At 39.9% G+C, this 16,153-nt stretch overlaps 1 pseudogene; it reads left to right on the forward strand.

Moving 5' to 3' along the window:
* Window positions 1-16,153, forward strand: part of LOC116577978 — a 55,391-nt pseudogene that overhangs the window by 25,561 nt on the left and 13,677 nt on the right.

Consider the following 16,153-nt stretch of genomic DNA (forward strand, 5'->3'; position numbering starts at 1 on the left):
TGCTTCAATCTCCTTACTGGTTATGGGTCTGTTCAGGCTTTCTATTTCTTCCTGGTTCAGTTGTGGTAGTTTATATGTTTCTAGGAATGCATCCATTTCTTCCAGATTGTCAAATTTATTGGCGTAGAGTTGCTCATAGTATGTTCTTATAATAGTTTGTATTTCTTTGGTGTTAGTTGTGATCTCTCCTCTTTCATTCATGATTTTATTTATTTGGGTCCTTTCTCTTTTCTTTTTGATAACTCTGGCCAGGGGTTTATCAATTTTATTAATTCTTTCAAAGAACCAGCTCCTAGTTTCGTTGATTTGTTCTATTGTTTTTTTGGTTTCTATTTCATTGATTTCTGCTCTGATCTTTATTATTTCTCTTCTCCTGCTGGGCTTAGGGTTTCTTTCTTGTTCTTTCTCCAGCTCCTTTAGGTGTAGGGTTAGGTTGTGTACCTGAGACCTTTCTTGTTTCTTGAGAAAGGCTTGTACTGCTATATATTTTCCTCTCAGGACTGCCTTTGTTGTGTCCCACAGATTTTGAACCGTTGTATTTTCATTATCATTTGTTTCCATGATTTTTTTCAATTCTTCTTTAATTTCCCGGTTGACCCATTCATTCTTTAGAAGGATGCTGTTTAGTCTCCATGTATTTGGGTTCTTTCCAAACTTCCTTTTGTGGTTGAGTTCTAGCTTTAGAGCATTGTGGTCTGAAAATATGCAGGGAATGATCCCAATCTTTTGATACCGGTTGAGTCCTGATTTAGGACCGAGGATGTGATCTATTCTGGAGAATGTTCCATGTGCACTAGAGAAGAATGTGTATTCTGTTGCTTTGGGATGAAATATTCTGAATATATCTGTGATGTCCATCTGGTCCAGTGTGTCGTTTAAGGCCTTTATTTCCTTGCTGATCTTTTGCTTGGATGATCTGTCCATTTCAGTGAGGGGAGTGTTAAAGTCCCCTACTATTATTATAGTATTGTTTATAGGTTTCTTTGATTTTGTTATTAATTGGTTTATATAGTTGGCTGCTCCCACGTTGGGGGCATAGATATTTAAAATTGTTAGATCTTCTTGTTGGACAGACCCTTTGAGTATGATATAGTGTCCTTCCTCATCTCTTATTATAGTCTTTGGCTTAAAATCTAATTGATCTGATATAAGGATTGCCACTCCTGCTTTCTTCTGATGTCCATTAGCATGGTAAATTCTTTTCCACCCCCTCACTTTAAATCTGGAGGTGTCTTCGGGCTTAAAATGAGTTTCTTGGAGGCAACATATAGATGGGTTTTGTTTTTTTATCCATTCTGATAGCCTGTGTCTTTTGACAGGGGCATTTAGCCCATTAACATTCAGGGTAACTATTGAGAGATATGAATTTAGTGCCATTGTATTGCCTGTAAGGTGACTGTTACTGTATATGGTCTCTGTTCCTTTCTGATCTACCACTTGTAGGCTCTCTCTTTGCTTAGAGGACCCCTTTCAAGATTTCCTGTAGAGCTGGTTTGGTATTTGCAAATTCTTTCAGTTTTTGTTTGTCCTGGAAGCTTTTAATCTCTCCTTCTATTTTCAATGATAGCCTAGCTGGATATAGTATTCTTGGCTGCATGTTTTTCTCGTTTAGTGCTCTGAAAATATCATGCCAGCTCTTTCTGGCCTGCCAGGTCTCTGTGGATAAGTCAGCTGCCAATCTAATATTTTTACCATTGTATGTTACAGACTTCTTTTCCCGGGCTGCTTTCAGGATTTTCTCTTTGTCACTGAGACTTGTAAATTTTACTATTAGGTGACGGGGTGTGGGCCTATTCTTATTGATTTCGAGGGGCGTTCTCTGAACCTCCTGAATTTTGATGCTCGTTCCCTTTGCCATATTGGGGAAATTCTCCCCAATAATTCTCTCCAGTATACCTTCTGCTCCCCTCTCTCTTTCTTCTTCTTCTGGAATCCCAATTATTCTAATGTTGTTTCGTCTTATGGTGTCACTTATCTCTCGAATTCTCCCCTCGTGGTCCAGTAGCTGTTTGTCCCTCTTTTGCTCAGTTTCTTTATTCTCTGTCATTTGGTCTTCTATATCACTAATTCTTTCTTCTGCCTCATTTATCCTAGCAGTGAGAGCCTCCATTTTTGATTGCACTTCATTAATAGCTTTTTTGATTTCAACTTGGTTAGATTTTAGTTCTTTTATTTCTCCAGAAAGGGCTTTTATATCTCTTGAGAGGGTTTCTCTAATATCTTCCATGCCTTTTTCGAGCCCGGCTAGAACCTTGAGAATTGTCATTCTGAACTCTAGATCTGACATATTACCAATGTCTGTATTGATTAGGTCCCTAGCCTTTGGTACTGCCTCTTGTTCTTTTTTTTTTGTGTTGAATTTTTCCGTCTTGTCATTTTGTCCAGATAAGAGTATATGAAGGGGCAAGTAAAATACTAAAAGGGTGGCAACAACCCCAGGAAAAAATGCTTTAACCAAATTAGAAGAGATCCAAAATCGTGAGGGGGGAGAAAGGGGATAAAAAGAGGTTCAAAAAGGAAGAAAGAAAAAAAAAAAAAGAAAAGAAAAGAATTAAAAAAAAAAGGAAACACCTAAGAAAAATGTAAAAAAGAAAAAATATATATATTAGATAAACTAGTAAAAAATCGTTAAAAAAGAACAATGTAACAGTTAAAAAAAAAAAAATTTACCCGAAGGCGAGAAAAAAAAAAAAACAAAAAATGAAAAAGAAAAAAATTAAATTAACTGCAAGACTAAAAAAAAATCACAGGGAAAAAGCCATGAGTTCCGTGCTTGGCTTTCTCCTCCTCTGGAATTCTGCTGCTCTCCTTGGTATTGAAACCGCACTCCTTGGTAGGTGAACTTGGTCTCGGCTGGATTTCTTGTTGATCTTCTGGGGGGGGGGCCTGTTGTAGTGATTCTCAAGTGTCTTTGCCCCAGGCGGAATTACACCGCCCTTACCCGGGGCTGGGGTGAGTAATCCGCTCGGGTTTGCTTTCAGGAGCTTTTGTTCCCTGAGCGCTTTCCGTAGAGTTCCGGAGGACGGGAATACAAATGGCGGCCTCCTGGTCTCCGGCCCAGAGGAGCCGAGAGCCCAGGGCCGCACTCCTCAGTGCGCCCTCAGAGAACAGCGCCCAGTTACTCCCGTCTGCCTGACCTCCGGCCCCGCTCCGAGCTCTCCGAGCCTGCGACCAGTTCAAGGTAACACCGAGCTGTGAGCTTACTGTCGGCTCTGTCTCTGTAGCCGGCTTTCCCGTTCCAATACCCGCAAGGTCTGCGACACTCAGACACCCCTGATCCTTCTGTGACCCTGCGGGACCTGAGGCCACACTGAACCCGCGTGGGCTTCGCCCCGGTTTAGCCTCTGGAGCGATATCCCTCAGCGGAACAGACTTTTAAAAGTCCTGATTTTGTGCACCGTTGCTCCGCCGCTTGCCGGGAGCCGGCCCCTCCCCCCGGGGTCTATCTTCCCGTCGCTTTGGATTCACTTCTCCGCCGGTCCTACCTTTCAGAAAGTGGTTGTTTTTCTGTTTCCAGAATTGCTGTTCTTCTTCTCTTCGATCTGCCGATGGATTTTCAGGTGTTTAGAATCTTTAGATAAGCTATCTAGCTGATCTCCGGCTAGCTGAAGCAGTCTCAGCCTGCTACTTCTCCGCCATCTTGACTCCGCCTCCAATATTATTTATTTTTAACGTTTAACTTAGCCAGAGAAAAACAGAAAATTTGTCATAATGTAATATATTTCCATACTTTATATTTCAGAGCTATCTTACTTTTAATCCAACAAATAATAAAGAATTGGTGAGCAAAAATAAAACACAGGCAATATGTTATTTGTGGGTAAGTAGAAATATTTTGATTTGTCTTAAATGTGGGGACAAGTATATGTTCATTCCCCGAGTAGAGGTGTTTTGGTAATGTAACAGTACAGTATCTACTTAGGAAGCATTAAATATGTATTAAAATGTTTTGATTTAATTATAGCATTTACTTTAGTCTTATTGGGAACTAGTGTATTAAATCAGAAGTAGATAATTTAAATTTCATTTAATTTTTTAAGGTAATGAGGCAAATATTTATTTGAATGTATTTAACATGTTTAAAAAATACAGGATTTTTCAAGACCTTGGTTTTTACCCCCCTTTAGAAAGGAATTAGCAAACAGATCAGCAATATATCCACTGACACAGGGCAGAATCGTGAGATTAAGAAAAAATCAACTTAAACATAAAATTACCACATGACCCAGCAATTCCTAAATCCAAAAGAATTTAAAACAGGCATTCAGACAAATGCAAACATACAAACATTCATAGCAGCAGTATGATTGTCAGTAACTAAAAGGTAGAAGCAAAACACATGTTCCTCAGCTAAGGAATGCATAAACAAAATGTGGTCCATCTGTACAATGGACTATGATTCGGCCATACAAAGGAATGAGGCACTGACACCCACTACGACATGGATAAAACTTGTATACATCATGGTGAAGGAAAGAAGCCATACACAACAAACCATGTGCTGTATGAGTCCATCGATGTGAAATGTCTGGAAGAGAAGAATCCATTGAGACAAAGTACAGAATGGTGGTTGTTGGGCCTGGGGGGAGGGGCGTGCATGATAACTTATTGGAGGGGGTCTTCCTTTTGGGGTGATGAAAATGTCCTGAACTAGACAGAGGGGATGGTGCCCAGCATTGTTAGTGTACTAAATGTCCCCGAATTGTACACTTTAAAATGACTAATGGTTGGAATGCCTGGCAGGCTAGTCAGTGGGGCATGTGGCTCTTGTTCTTGGAGTTGTTTGGTGTAGAGATTACTTCAAAATAAAATCGTTATTTATTTATTTATTAAGATTTCATTTATTTATTTATTTATTTATTTATTTTTAAAGATTTTATTTATTTATTTGACAGACAGAGATCACAAGTAGGCAGAGAGGCAGGCAGAGAGAGAGGAGGAAGCAGGCTCCCTGCTGAGCAGAGAGCCCGATGCGAGGCTCGATCCCAGGACCCTGAGATCATGACCTGAGCCGAAGGCAGCAGCTTAACCCACTGAGCCACCCAGGCGCCCCTCAATCACCAATTTTCAGTGCTAGTTGTTAATGCTGGTACTTATTGTGGCCTTAATGCCTTAGAAATGTAGCATTAATATTTTCATTTAGTACCATTTAAAGTCACAATCCTTTGTGGCATTTTTTTTTTTACATATTTGCTTTTCTTTCAGAATGTTTCAGATGTTCCTTGAGGCAGATTCTCTTATCTGAGGAGGTTGCAATGCTCTGACCTTTTTTAGATGCATTCCTTTTGATTTTGTTGTTATAGTAGTTCTTTCTTTTAGAAACCAGGTCTTTTTGTAGTAGTGATTATTTTTTCTATACCCCTCAGTATGAAGAGGGAGATATACTTGCTCCCAGTGCCCCACATTTAACAGAAAAAGTGAGTATGATTCCTGCATTTTTATATGTCAGATGTTGTGGAGAGTAAATATGTGTAAGCTTTGTTACTTTGGGCTAATCTTTGTTTATCTTGATAGTACACCATGGGAAAATCATTTGATATTTTTACTTGGGTCCTTTACCATATTGAATTCTCAGCTGAAAATAATGGTACCATTGTTCAAAATAAATATTATGGAAAAGAAATTTGATTAGACTGAGAAAATACCCCCCCAAAAGTGATGGCTTTACTAATGTATGTGTGCATATGACAAACAATGAAAAGTTATTTTAAAGTGATATAATAAAGAGTTGAATGTGAGTGGCTCATTTTTAGGCTACACGGTTTTCAGAATACTAAAACAAGATCTTAGATATTTAGACATTTCAGAGCAAGTTCAAAGGTGGTGCCTCAGGTGTTGGAGGAAACAGGTTATCTTGCCTGCCTGCTGCTTGCTCACCTGGAGCCATTGTCACATCTGAGGTGGACCTCGGGTCCCGTCTCCTGCCACAATTTCTGCATTTAACACCCATGTTATCTACCCTTATGGTGTTTCTTCTGCTTCCTCTCTTCACTCTTGGTAGGATTTATAGAACTTTATTTTTAAGAAGCATGCAAAAAAAATTGAGATAGATGAATACAAAGATGATTCTGTCCAAACCTCTTTTTCATATATCAAAGTTATCAAACAATAAAGACAATTCTCATTATGCATGGCAGTTAAGTTTCACAGTCTCTGCAGACTTCAGCGAGTACAAAATCATTGCTCCTAGAAGCACAGGATTAGATTCCTGCCAGCCTCGGGTCATAACAGTTTCCCCAACAGATAGATACATAACCTTGTCTTATGTGTGTTTTCTTTTGAAGACACAGTATTTAATACATAATGTTGATGCATTAGCGCTGACTCACAGCCAGCAGCTCTGAAATGTCTGCGTGAATGACGTTTATCTAACTCAGGTATATGCTCTGGAAGGTACGTCACTAGATTGCCTTTCAGTACCATGTTTGCCTTAGTTTAAATACTACCCTCACCAACAAAAAACACCTCAAAAACGTGACACACGTGGCACTAGGCAGACCCTGGAAAGACACTTGTTTACAGTTTGAAAGCTGGAATAAGAAGGCAGAGTATGTCCTCACTGGACTCAGTTAGGAACGTGTGCACAGGGAGAGTCAGATTTTTGCCACTCCGCATATGCACTTGTCTGCAAACCATCATGAAAGGGCCACAAGGGTTAATTTTGGGGTTATAAATTGTAGCGAGTAGGTGAGTCTGCAAATAACGCAAAAGCCATGACAATGCCTTGTATGGAAGTAGAGCAGCTCTTTGGAAGAACTTGATGGCCTCCCTTGACCAGTTATTGTTTTTCTGACCCTTCTATGTTCAGGGCAGAAGAGGTGAGCCCTAGGGTCTTCTCTGTGTTGTTAGAGAAGGGGGCAGCAAACTTGCTGTATCACGTGGCAAATGAAGGCCTTTCTTTGATTGATTCATTCACTGTGCATTCATTGTGGGGCTCCACTCACCACTCTGGGTTCTTTCTACACTTCGTCTCCAAGACATTGCCTAAGAAAGATGGCTCTCGTGCCTTATTTTATGTAGCATAGATTTCATGAGGTGTCAGGGGCATGTCTGTGTAGAGTACTTAATTTCTACTGATGGGAAAATAGTTTATGGGAAAAGGTTGTAGTTATAAGACTGGGATAATTGTTTTGTGATATCTTACAACTGGAGCATGCTTTTGCACAAGACAGACATTAGTCTCTTTTATCAGTCTCTGAAACCTCGGTAAGAGAAGTTGAACAGATATAAACAAGTGGTTAAACACTTTTTCATTTGCTCGAAGCAAACAGTTTAATGAACTCCATGCACAGCCCTTCACTTGCTCCTAGCAAACCTTCAGATGTTCAGAACGGCCTGCACCATGGCAATTCATGGGGAAGAGATTTCCTAGTGATTGGTTTTTTGATTTTATCTTTTTTTCCTACTGTAAATCAAGGCAGTATTGTAAAATATGCCATACTGACAAATGCTTTGTTTTATATTTATCACCAACGTAATGTGTAATCTGTCTTCTGAAATGCAAACCTTCAACAAGCTCGTGGGAAGATTTAGCCAGTCAGTCTTTCATTTGAATTTAACATGAATATTTTCCACGACAATGGAAGGGAAGCTGGTTTTCTGGGACCTCCACCGCCCACTATAGCCTACCTCTGCCTCTGTGGGCTTTCCTCAAATCACACCTTGTAAATTGGTTCATTTTAAGAAAAAGGGCATCACTTGTGCTCACTACGGTAGATCTGTAATTAACTTAATAAAAAAGCAGCTATCAGTGATTACCAAAATCTATTACAACCCTTTTGGATGTATACACATATTTTGCATATGCAGTGAATATTTCTGGAGAAAGTCCTTATTAACTGGGAATGTTTGGTGCCTCTGAGGAAAAGAACAGAGAAGCGGGATCAAGGGTGGGGGTGGCTTCAACTCTTCTTATGATCTCATTTGTACTAACTGGTTTGCTTTTTTTTAAAAAAAAATTATTTTTATAAACATATAATGTATTATTAGCTCCAGGGGTACAGGTCTATGAATCAACAGGTTTACACACTTCCCGGCACTCACCATAGCACATACCCTCCCCAATGTCCAAAACTGCACCACCCTCTCCCTCCCCCACTCCTCCCCAGCAACTTTCAGTTTGTTTTGTGAGATTAAGAGTCTCTTATGGTTTGTCTCCCTCCCAATCCCATATTGTGTCATTTATTCTTTCCTACCCACCAAACCCCCCACGTTGCATCTCCACTTCCTCATATCGGGGAGATCATATGAGAGTTGTCTTTTTCCAACTGATTTATTTCGCTAAGCATTATACCCTCTACTTCCATCCATGTCGTCGCAAATTGCAAGAATTCATTTCTTTTGATGGCTGCATAGCATTCCACTGTGTATATATACCATATCTGCTTTATCCATTCATCTGTTGATGGACATCTAGGTTCTTTCCATAGTTTGGCTATTGTGGACATTGATGCTATAAACATTTGGGTGCACGTGCCCCTTTGGATCACTATGTTTGTATCTTTAGGGTAAATACCCGGTAGTGCCATTGCTGGGTCGTAGGGTAGCTCTATTTCCAACTTTTTGAGGAACCTCCATGCTGTTTTCCAGAGTGGTTGCACCAGCATGCATTCCCACCAACAGTGTAGGAGGGTTCCCCTTTCTCTGCATCCTCGCCAGCATCTGTCATTTCCTGACTTGTTAATTTTAGCCATCCTGACTGGAGTGAGGTGCTATTTCATTGTGGTTTTGATTTGTATTTCCCTGATGCCGAGTGATGTGGAGCACTTTTTCATGTGTCTGTTGGCCATCTGGAAGTCTTCTTTGCAGAAATGTCTGTTCATGTCCTCTGCCCATTTCTTGATTGGATTATTTGTTCTTTGGGTGTTGAGTTTGAGAAGCTCTTTATAGATTTTGGATACTGGTCCTTTATCTGATAGGTCATTTGCAAATATCTTCTTCCATTCTGTCACTTGTCTTTTGGCCCTGTTTACTGTTTTCTTTGCTGTGCAAAAGCTTTTGATCTTGATGAAATCCCAATAGTTCATTTTTGCCCTTGCTTCCCTTGCCTTCGGCAATGTTCCTAGGAAGAAGTTGCTGTGGCTGAGGCTGAAGAGGTTGCTGCCTGTGTTCTTCTAAAGGGTTTTTATGGATACCTTTCTCACACTGAGGTCCTTCATCCATTTTTAGTCAATTTTCATGTGTGGTGTAAGGAAATGGTCCAGTTTCATTTTTCTGCCTGTGGCTGTCCAATTTTCCCAACACCATTTGTTGAAGAGGCTGTCTTTTTTCCATTGGACATTCTTTCCTGTTTTGTCAAAGATTAGTTGACTATAGAGTTGAGGATCTATTTCTGGGCTCTCTATTCTGTTCCATTGATCTATGTGTCTGTTTTTGTGCCAGTACCATACTGTCTTGATGATGACAGCTTTGTAACAGAGCTTGAAGTCTGTAATGGTGTTGACCCCAACTTTGGCTTCTCTTTCATTTCTTTGAAAAAAAAAAATGGATGGGATTTTGATAGGGATTGCATTAAATGTGTAGATTGCTTCAGGTAGCATAGACATATTCACAATATTTGTTCTTCCACTCCACGAGCGTGGAACATTTTTCCATTTCTTTGTGTCTTCCTCAATTTCGTTCATGAGTTCTTTATAGTTTTCTGAGTATAGATCCTTGCCTCTTTGGTTCGGTTTGTTCCTAGGTATCTTATGGTTTTGGGTACAATTGTAAATGGGATTGACTCCTTAATTTTTCGGTCTTCTGTCATGTTGTTGGTGTAAAGAAATGTAACTGATTTCTGTGCATTGATTTTATATCCTGACACTGAATTCTTGTACAAGTTCTAGCAGATGTGGAGTGGAGTCTTTGGGTTTTCCACATACAGTATCATATCTACTGCAAAGTGTAATAGTTTGACTTCTTCTTTGCTGATTTGGATGCCTTTAATTTCTTTTTGTTATCTGATGGCTGAGGCTAGGACTTCTAGGACTATGTTGAATAGCAGTGGTGATAATGAACATCCCTGCCATGTTCCTGACCTTAGCAGAAAAGCTCTCAGTTTTTCTCCATTGAGAATGATATTTGCAGTGGGTTTTTCATAAATGGCTTTGATGATATTGAGGTATGTACCCGCTATCCTTACACTTTGAAGAGTTTTGATCAGGAAGAGATGCTGTACTTTGTCAAATGCTTTTTCAGCACCTATTGAGATTATCATATGTTCTTGTTCTTTCTTTTATTAATGTATTTTATCACATTGATTGATTTGCGGATGTCGAACCGACCTTGCAGCTCTGGAATAAATCCCACTTGGTTGTGGTGAATAATCCTTTTAATGTTCTGTTGGATCCTATTGGCTAGTATTTTGGTGAGAATTTTCACATTTCTGTTCATCAAGGATATTGGTCTTAAATTCTCTTTTTTGATGGGATCCTTGTCTGGTTTTGGGATCAAGGTGATGCTGGCCTCATAAAATGAGTTTGGAAGTCTTCCTTGCATTTCTTTTGTTTTGTTTTGTTTTGTTTTTGTTTTTGTTTTTGGAACAGTTTCAGGAAATAAGAATTAATTATTCTTTAAATATTTGGTAGAATTCCCCTGGGAAGCTGTCTGGCCCTGGGCTCTTGTTTGTTTGGAGATTTTTTTTTTTGAATTTTTTTTTTTAAATTTCCAGCATAACAGTATTCATTATTTTTGCACCACACCCCGTGCTCCATGCAATCCGTGCCCTCTATAATACCCACCACCTGGTACCCCAACCTCCCACCCCCCGTCCCTTCAAAACCCTCAGATTGTTTTTCAGAGTCCATAGTCTCTCATGGTTCACCTCCGCTTCCAATTTCCCCCAACTCCCTTCTCCACTCTAAGTCCCCATGTCCTCCATGCTATTTGTTATGCTCCACAAATAAGTGAAACCATATGATAATTGACTCTCTCTGCTTGACTTATTTCACCCAGCATAATCTCTTCCAGTCCCGTCCATGTTGCTACAAAAGTTGGGTATTCATCCTTTCTGATGGAGGCATAATACTCTATCCCCAGGGGTACAGGTCTGTGAATCACCAGGTTTACACACTTCACAGCACTCACCAAAGCACATACCCTCCCCAATGTCCATAATCCCACCCCCTTCTCCCAAACCCCCTCCCCCCAGCAACCCTCAGTTTGTTTTGTGAGATTAAAAGTCACTTATGGTTTGTCTCCCTCCCAATCCCATCTTGTTTCATTGATTCTTCTCCTACCCACTTAAGCCCCCATGTTGCATCACCACTTCCTCATATCAGGGAGATCATATGATAGTTGTCTTTCTCTGCTTGACTTATTTCGCTAAGCATGATACGCTCTAGTTCCATCCATGTTGTCGCAAATGGCAAGATTTCATTTCTTTTGATGGCTGCATAGTATTCCATTGTGTATATATACCACATCTTCTTGATCCATTCATCTGTTGATGGACATCTAGGTTCTTTCCATAGTTTGGCTATTGTGGACATTGCTGCTATAAACATTCGGGTGCATGTGCCCCTTTGGATCACTACGTTTGTATCCTTAGGGTAAATACCCAATAGTGCAATTGCTGGGTCATAGGGCAGTTCTATTTTCAACATTTTGAGGAACCTCCATGCTGTTTTCCAGAGTGGCTGCACCAGCTTGCATTCCCACCAACAGTGTAGGAGGGTTCCACTTTCTCTGCATCCTCGCCAGCATCTGTCATTTTGTGACTTGTTGATTTTAGCCATTCTGACTGGTGTGAGGTGATATCTCATTGTGGTTTTGATTTGTATTTCCCTGATGCCGAGTGATATGGAGCACTTTTTCATGTGTCTGTTGGCCATCTGGATGTCTTCTTTGCAGAAATGTCTGTTCATGTCCTCTGCCCATTTCTTGATTGGATTATTTGTTCTTTGGGTGTTGAGTTTGAGAAGCTCTTTATAGATTTTGGATACTGGTCCTTTATCTGATAGGTCATTTGCAAATATCTTCTTCCATTCTGTCACTTGTCTTTTGGCCCTGTTTACTGTTTTCTTTGCTGTGCAAAAGCTTTTGATCTTGATGAAATCCCAATAGTTCATTTTTGCCCTTGCTTCCCTTGCCTTCGGCAATGTTCCTAGGAAGAAGTTGCTGTGGCTGAGGCTGAAGAGGTTGCTGCCTGTGTTCTTCTAAAGGGTTTTTATGGATACCTTTCTCACACTGAGGTCCTTCATCCATTTTTAGTCAATTTTCATGTGTGGTGTAAGGAAATGGTCCAGTTTCATTTTTCTGCCTGTGGCTGTCCAATTTTCCCAACACCATTTGTTGAAGAGGCTGTCTTTTTTCCATTGGACATTCTTTCCTGTTTTGTCAAAGATTAGTTGACTATAGAGTTGAGGATCTATTTCTGGGCTCTCTATTCTGTTCCATTGATCTATGTGTCTGTTTTTGTGCCAGTACCATACTGTCTTGATGATGACAGCTTTGTAACAGAGCTTGAAGTCTGTAATGGTGTTGACCCCAACTTTGGCTTCTCTTTCATTTCTTTGAAAAAAAAAATGGATGGGATTTTGATAGGGATTGCATTAAATGTGTAGATTGCTTCAGGTAGCATAGACATATTCACAATATTTGTTCTTCCACTCCACGAGCGTGGAACATTTTTCCATTTCTTTGTGTCTTCCTCAATTTCGTTCATGAGTTCTTTATAGTTTTCTGAGTATAGATCCTTGCCTCTTTGGTTCGGTTTGTTCCTAGGTATCTTATGGTTTTGGGTACAATTGTAAATGGGATTGACTCCTTAATTTTTCGGTCTTCTGTCATGTTGTTGGTGTAAAGAAATGTAACTGATTTCTGTGCATTGATTTTATATCCTGACACTGAATTCTTGTACAAGTTCTAGCAGATGTGGAGTGGAGTCTTTGGGTTTTCCACATACAGTATCATATCTACTGCAAAGTGTAATAGTTTGACTTCTTCTTTGCTGATTTGGATGCCTTTAATTTCTTTTTGTTATCTGATGGCTGAGGCTAGGACTTCTAGGACTATGTTGAATAGCAGTGGTGATAATGAACATCCCTGCCATGTTCCTGACCTTAGCAGAAAAGCTCTCAGTTTTTCTCCATTGAGAATGATATTTGCAGTGGGTTTTTCATAAATGGCTTTGATGATATTGAGGTATGTACCCGCTATCCTTACACTTTGAAGAGTTTTGATCAGGAAGAGATGCTGTACTTTGTCAAATGCTTTTTCAGCACCTATTGAGATTATCATATGTTCTTGTTCTTTCTTTTATTAATGTATTTTATCACATTGATTGATTTGCGGATGTCGAACCGACCTTGCAGCTCTGGAATAAATCCCACTTGGTTGTGGTGAATAATCCTTTTAATGTTCTGTTGGATCCTATTGGCTAGTATTTTGGTGAGAATTTTCACATTTCTGTTCATCAAGGATATTGGTCTTAAATTCTCTTTTTTGATGGGATCCTTGTCTGGTTTTGGGATCAAGGTGATGCTGGCCTCATAAAATGAGTTTGGAAGTCTTCCTTGCATTTCTTTTGTTTTGTTTTGTTTTGTTTTTGTTTTTGTTTTTGGAACAGTTTCAGGAAATAAGAATTAATTATTCTTTAAATATTTGGTAGAATTCCCCTGGGAAGCTGTCTGGCCCTGGGCTCTTGTTTGTTTGGAGATTTTTTTTTTTGAATTTTTTTTTTTAAATTTCCAGCATAACAGTATTCATTATTTTTGCACCACACCCCGTGCTCCATGCAATCCGTGCCCTCTATAATACCCACCACCTGGTACCCCAACCTCCCACCCCCCGTCCCTTCAAAACCCTCAGATTGTTTTTCAGAGTCCATAGTCTCTCATGGTTCACCTCCGCTTCCAATTTCCCCCAACTCCCTTCTCCACTCTAAGTCCCCATGTCCTCCATGCTATTTGTTATGCTCCACAAATAAGTGAAACCATATGATAATTGACTCTCTCTGCTTGACTTATTTCACCCAGCATAATCTCTTCCAGTCCCGTCCATGTTGCTACAAAAGTTGGGTATTCATCCTTTCTGATGGAGGCATAATACTCTATCCCCAGGGGTACAGGTCTGTGAATCACCAGGTTTACACACTTCACAGCACTCACCAAAGCACATACCCTCCCCAATGTCCATAATCCCACCCCCTTCTCCCAAACCCCCTCCCCCCAGCAACCCTCAGTTTGTTTTGTGAGATTAAAAGTCACTTATGGTTTGTCTCCCTCCCAATCCCATCTTGTTTCATTGATTCTTCTCCTACCCACTTAAGCCCCCATGTTGCATCACCACTTCCTCATATCAGGGAGATCATATGATAGTTGTCTTTCTCTGCTTGACTTATTTCGCTAAGCATGATACGCTCTAGTTCCATCCATGTTGTCGCAAATGGCAAGATTTCATTTCTTTTGATGGCTGCATAGTATTCCATTGTGTATATATACCACATCTTCTTGATCCATTCATCTGTTGATGGACATCTAGGTTCTTTCCATAGTTTGGCTATTGTGGACATTGCTGCTATAAACATTCGGGTGCATGTGCCCCTTTGGATCACTACGTTTGTATCCTTAGGGTAAATACCCAATAGTGCAATTGCTGGGTCATAGGGCAGTTCTATTTTCAACATTTTGAGGAACCTCCATGCTGTTTTCCAGAGTGGCTGCACCAGCTTGCATTCCCACCAACAGTGTAGGAGGGTTCCACTTTCTCTGCATCCTCGCCAGCATCTGTCATTTTGTGACTTGTTGATTTTAGCCATTCTGACTGGTGTGAGGTGATATCTCATTGTGGTTTTGATTTGTATTTCCCTGATGCCGAGTGATATGGAGCACTTTTTCATGTGTCTGTTGGCCATCTGGATGTCTTCTTTGCAGAAATGTCTGTTCATGTCCTCTGCCCATTTCTTGATTGGATTATTTGTTCTTTGGGTGTTGAGTTTGCTAAGTTCTTTATAGATTCTGGACACTAGTCCTTTATCTGATATGTCGTTTGCAAATATCTTCTCCCATTCTGTCAGTTGTCTTTTGATTTTGTTCACTGTTTCCTTTGCTGTGCAAAAGCTTTTGATCTTGATGAAATCCCAATAGTTCATTTTTGCCCTTGCTTCCCTTGCCTTTTGCGTTGTTCCTAGGAAGATGTTGCTGCGGCAGAGGTCAAAGAGGTTGCTGCCTGTGTTCTCCTCAAGGATTTTGATGGATTCCTTTCGCACATTGAGGTCCTTCATCCATTTTGAGTCTATTTTTGTGTGTGGTGTAAGGAAATGGTCCAATTTCATTTTTCTGCATGTGGCTGTCCAATTTTCCCAGCACCATTTATTGAAGAGGCTGTCTTTTTTCCATTGGACATTCTTTCCTGCTTTTTCGAAGATTAGTTGACCATAGAGTTGAGGGTCTATTTCTGGGCTCTCTATTCTGTTCCATTGATCTGTGTGTCTGTTTTTGTGCCAGTACCATGCTGTTTTGATGATGACAGCTTTGTAATAGAGCTGGAAGTCCGGAATTGTGATGCCACCAACGTTGGCTTTCTTTTTCAATATCCCTTTGGCTATTCGAGGTCTTTTCTGGTTCCATATAAATTTTAGCATTATTTGTTCCATTTCTTTGAAAAAGATGGATGGTACTTTGATAGGAATTGCATTAAATGTGTAGATTGCTTTAGGTAGCATAGACATTTTCACAATATTTATTCTTCCAATCCAGGAGCATGGAACATTTTTCCATTTCTTTGTGTCTTCCTCAATTTCTTTCATGAGTACTTTATAGTTTTCTGAGTATAGATTCTGTGTCTCTTTGGTTAGGTTTATTCCTAGGTATCTTATGGTTTTGGGTGCAATTGTAAATGGGATTGACTCCTTAATTTCTCTTTCTTCTGTCTTGCTGTTGGTGTAGAGAAATGCAACTGATTTCTGTGCATTGATTTTATATCCTGACACTTTACTGAATTCCTGTATAAGTTCTAGCAGTTTTGGAGTGGAGTCTTTTGGGTTTTCCACATATAGTATCATATCATCTGCGAAGAGTGATAATTTGACTTCTTCTTTGCCGATTTGGATGATTTTCCTTTTGTTGTCTGATTGCTGAGGCTAGGACCTCTAGTACTATGTTGAATAGCAGTGGTGATAATGGACATCCCTGCCGTGTTCCTGACCTTAGCGGAAAAGCTTTCAGTTTTT

This window comes from Mustela erminea, chromosome 18, assembly GCF_009829155.1.
Source record: "Mustela erminea isolate mMusErm1 chromosome 18, mMusErm1.Pri, whole genome shotgun sequence".
NCBI classification, from domain to species: domain Eukaryota; kingdom Metazoa; phylum Chordata; class Mammalia; order Carnivora; family Mustelidae; genus Mustela; species Mustela erminea.